We start from the raw sequence: 5,120 nt of genomic DNA, 5'->3' as shown, positions 1-5,120 counted from the left end.
ATATATATATATATATACACACACACACACACTGCTTAATAAGAAAGAATTTAGAAAGAACCTCCTTTTCGGAGACAGTAAAATTTAGATACTGGATTTTCCGAGTCGTTTACCGTGAACGCAAATTGCAGAATTGAAGAACAGAGAAGCTAAATTGTCAAAAAAAAAGCTCAACATTTCGCTAGAGAGCAGAATTGAAGAGCTGAGAAGCTAAATTGCCGAAAAAAAGATGCTCAACATTTCGCTCTTTCACTAGAGAGCTGAATAATAAAGGCGATTTTGCGACCAGTTGCTTCAATTGTTGTAGAAACTGGTCGGTTTTTGCGGTCAAAACAGCATATAACCGGTAAACCCATTTCGCTTTTTCCACCGAGTAGATGCTGTCCAAACACGGCTGGCTTTTGCATCAATACATCAGCCACTAAACGGCAAACCATATTCGTATACCAAACTAAGCGGCAAATGTTATTTGCTGAACACTAAACCCCGTAAAATCCATCTGTTCAAAGAAGCGACCTTGAGAGTTTCTTATACACGAATCTCTTCGTGTTAACTCCACCTGACGGTATAATTCAGTGCGTCCATTTCACATTGCACTTCTAGGTAAGATTCTTGTTGCGAAATAATAAAATGGAAAGATAATGAACAATGAAAAGCAATATTATTTCTCGTGGATCCCACTCTTTTATTCATCGAACTCAATGGAGACAAATTACTTCCTGAATGTCTTTAATTAAACAATTTTAATGAAATAGTAAAAAGAGTGCATTCCAAAAGGGGAGAAAAGAGAAAAGAAAACATAAAAGTATGTTGACGATTCTGTAACGATCGCCTTTCTCTCTTGTAATTCCTGATCTTTTTCTACGATTCGCCAGAATGATCAGTTCACAGAGTGTCGCTAAAAATGTTTATTTACATTCATTGGAATATCGACATTAACCTTTTAAACGACGCGGTCGTGGATGGCGTATAACGTTGCCGCCGGTATCGCTGCCATTCATATTTGTTTTTATCCGCGTGCGCGCACAGAAATATCTTCGAATGGAAACGGCTGGACGCGATACGATTTTATGAGCCACATGTGCCCGCAATATACGCGGACAATACAAATGGTGACTTAGATCAGCAGGTGAATTCTTCCTCCAGCGAGAGAGAATCTTTCTCTTTCTCTCTTCCTCTTTTTTTTTTGCCCCCGCCAGCAAAAGCGAAATTGTTCTTGCCATTTCTTTTTCAATATCTCCTGCTTTATGAATGGGATAAGAGGAAAAAGAGAGAAAACCACGCGGTAGATTCACACGATGTGCTGCGAGGAGGAACTTGCCAGACTTTATAAATGGTAGCCTCAAGTGGCTTTAAGTAGAAGAAGTCGTGCGAATGGTTATAAACGGCAAGAAAAACAGAAAACTGCGCGAGGATCGAATGTCATCGCACTGGTTATTGTTGCTCGTCGGTTTATCGCATTATTATTTCTTGTTATGACACGAAATGTTGAATTTTAAATTGTAATTTCTTTTTCATACGCTAGAAGAGAGAGAGGCTACTTCTCAAGAATATTAAGATAAGAACTCCTAATCAAGGCCCACAGGTATATCGCATCAAATTATCTGATTGAATTCACGCGAATAAAATATTCTCGAGGCCTAACAGACTTTCCGAGACATTCGACACGCTAGCCATATTTAACTTGGAAAGTGGCGAGGCGCCTGAATCTTGTTCAAGAGCATCCTGAACCGTGTATTATGCAAATTTGATAACGTTTTAAAATCTGATTTACGACATATCCGGAATAAGTGGTGGTCGCGTCAAAGACGCGAATGAAGGTTCCGCCGACGAACTTGAGACTTGGCCTGTGACTGTACGGGAACATTCTTTCCGATAGCGTCGCCTTTGCGCCGAGCGGACTGATAAGCATGCAAAGCCGACGGTATCGCGACCAAGGGTCATTTCTTTCCGAGACGTCGATGAGTCAGTCGCGAAGACAGAAATAACGTCGCGGCACGGTAATGTCGTCGTATCGGATAAAAAAGAAGGAGCGCGCGATAACCGGCGCGGCGAGCCCGAGAGAGCGTTATACGTTCGTTCCGCTCCAATTTTGAAATACGGCCGGACGATCTATCATCCTTGAAAATTGGAGTAAAAGCTCCGCCTTTTTTTTAGTTCGCCACTATTTGCAACGTTTCCGTTGCTGCGATACATTAAAACAAGCTATCGAACGCATGATAAATCGGACGTTTTACATCGCCGTCCTAGTATCGTGTCTCTACCATATAAAAACAGACGTTTCGATAATACGTAGTGTGTGCGAATGCATTGCACAAATATCTTTAAAGCAATGAAGTTTTGAAGTTTAAACGAATGATTAAAGTCACTAATGTTTCCGTTTCTACCAATATAGTTTAATTTTAATCTCAGTTCTAGTTCTGAAAATTAGAAAAAGATGTAGATTGAGTTGAACACGAGATTTAAGTTAATCTACATTTGTAGAAACAGGCACATAAAGAAAAAAATTAAACGTCATACGATCGATGGATAATAAGAGTGTATTGATAACAACCAGCACATCTGACAATTGCAAATAAATTTGTTTTAAAACACTATTCGAGCTTTTTATGATTTAATCCTTCCTCAGGCAATAACTTAACCGGTTAAAAATTATTGCTATTCTTCCAATTTATACGCAAATAAATGAATATCCTTCTGCCTTTTCTACATGACTTTCACTGAAATAAATATTGTTGTCGATTTTGTCACGTGTCTTACGTTACTCGCTGAAGTTTTGATTAAATCTGTTTATCTATCTTGTTCTAAATTTGTACATATTCAAAAGCGAGATGAACACTACACAGAGGGAGAGAGAGAGAGAGAGATTTCCCTACGATCTTCCGTGGCAAAAGTCATCTGGACTTTCATTGAGATGCGAATGGGCCGGGAGGCGAGCATAGCGCGCGAGAGATCGCCATCCGTTGCGACGTGTCGTGTATCGCGGGTCCCAACGAAATTTTACGTAACATGTAAATGCGCTCGTCGTGAATGCGGTCGCGTTACGTGCCTCTTTCTCTCTGTCTCTCTCGTTTTCTTCTTCGCCGTCTCTTTTTATTGCCGAAGCGGCACTTACGAAACCTGTTTCGGTGTAGACCAACGGCTCTCTCGGTCTCTCTTTCAAGATACCGACCGACGAATTTTTTTTTTCTTCACCAGCGAGAACGAGTCCCTCCCCAAGTTCAGAAATATTATCACGTTGTCGCCAAAACGGTTCTCTTTTTCTCTCCTGTATGTCAGTGAAATCCCCCGCGAGTATATACCCTACGGCGCGAGCGAGAGGAAGAGGGTGATAGAGGTTGCTTGGCTTCGAGAGCTCCTTTACGAATTTTGTCACGCGCGCCGAAGGGACGCGGCTGCCGGCTAGCTCTCCATTTGTATTCGTTGCGCAAGGTCCGGTCGCGCCCTCGTTCCTTAAACAGTATAATTTGCGGAATCTCGTCGTGACGAGCAACTCTTTCTCCTCCCTTTTCATCTTCTTTCTCCATCTTTTGTCACATCGGTGTTGGATTAAATCGTCCGAGATCGCCGATGTTGTATCGACAAGCTCTATATTCGCGAAAACGTCTCGTTTCTTGTTTTTCCCAATTTGCGAGAAACGCGCGGAGTTGATCTTTTGCAAAATCGCGGTTTGTTCCGCCCACGCATTTAATTCGCAAATGTGAGAGATATAGATTCGAGATGAAGTAGTGCAATCGACGGAAACGTGTACGACTTTTCTGACACGTTTTTTTTTTCAGCCTTGCGTAGGCCGAATTGGTACGTCAATTCGACGGATTAATATCGCGCCCTGTGGTTTTTCAATTATCGCGACCAGTATTGCGCACGGCATAAAGACATATAACTCGATTATGCGGTATTATGACGTCTCGATGAAATAGCTTAATACAATTTCCGTGTAGGACGCACAGCGAATCTGACAGTACGATAATTAAAGTGCGTTGCTTTATCGCTATCAGAGAGGGCCCTCACCCCCCCCCCTCTCTCTCTCTCTCTCTCTTTCTCTCTCTCTCGACTCGGACGACTACTGAAAATTAGTCTCCAGTTAAACTCGATTACCTCGCGATCGGAAATATCGATAGATTTGCTAAACGCTCATCTCGATAAAAAGCATAATTCGATCAGCGCGCACGTGCGAAATGAAGGGAATCTAATAACGATAGGCAAGCCATAGGGCTTGCCCTGCCTCTTTTCCTATACAAAAAAGAAATGTACTGTCTTGAAGCAAAAAATCAAATAAAATAAAAACTACAAATCAAAACGAAGGAAATTTTAACATCCGAATTTATTTCTGTTCAAGTCTCAATTCAAATGCAATAAATTTACTCTAATTTAATACGAATGATTAAAGAAGCCCATATTTGATCAAGGCAGATCTTTCTCGGTGCCTAATAATATTCTTGTATGAATTTTTAATATAACAACAATTTCCAGTTCCAACACAAACTGCATGCCAATCATTTTCTTCCTTAATTTTTGTAACCCAAGAAAATTGACTCGTTGATATCTGATATAAATAAAAATTAATGGAAAGACTTGCGGTGCATTTTGCGTGTAAGAAGTTTTAATTAGATCACCGAATGATGACGAAATCACTATCGGATCGTACGCGTTCGCGTCTTTTTCGATCCTTCCGCACCGAAATTAGATTCGAGCCGTGCTGATTAGTATTTAATTGCAAAGTTCTGGCGAGAGCGATGCTTGCAAATTTTATCACGTTTCGCTGAGGAACGCGAGTGCATTTGCATTCGTCGCGCCGCCGTCGGGTCCGCCTCGCGCTCCTCGCAATCCTTAAATTGCGGAATGTAATCAATGGATAGAATCTGTTGGAAAGACCAACGTTTCCGACTACATTTACTGGCAAATACTTCCAGGGTACACGCTCGATGAGCATCAAGATAACAAAACCAATAGTGCCGTATAAGCGCTAATCTTTATTATGAATTCAAATTTAATTTCTCGATCAGTTTAATAGCAATTCGATTGTGATCCACACGATCAAAATATGTCAATTCTTGCGCCTCCAGAAGAAAGAAGTTGTCGCTATGTCGTTTTCGAATATTATATAATTTATCCTTCTC

At 41.0% G+C, this 5,120-nt stretch overlaps 2 protein-coding genes across 2 annotated transcripts in view; one reads left to right on the top strand and one right to left on the bottom strand.

Annotated features, from left to right (window-relative positions):
* Nucleotides 1–5,120, top strand: part of LOC108686990 — a 117,301-nt gene that overhangs the window by 2,760 nt on the left and 109,421 nt on the right. The window lies entirely within an intron of this gene.
* LOC108686989 overlaps nt 1–5,120 on the bottom strand; it is a 131,308-nt gene that overhangs the window by 23,068 nt on the left and 103,120 nt on the right. The window lies entirely within an intron of this gene.

This window comes from Atta colombica, unplaced genomic scaffold (genome assembly GCF_001594045.1).
Source record: "Atta colombica isolate Treedump-2 unplaced genomic scaffold, Acol1.0 scaffold198, whole genome shotgun sequence".
In the NCBI taxonomy this organism is placed as follows: Eukaryota; Metazoa; Arthropoda; class Insecta; order Hymenoptera; family Formicidae; genus Atta; species Atta colombica.
The sequence above is the reverse complement of the archived record's forward strand: the minus strand, read 5'-3'. Positions and strand labels throughout refer to the sequence as shown.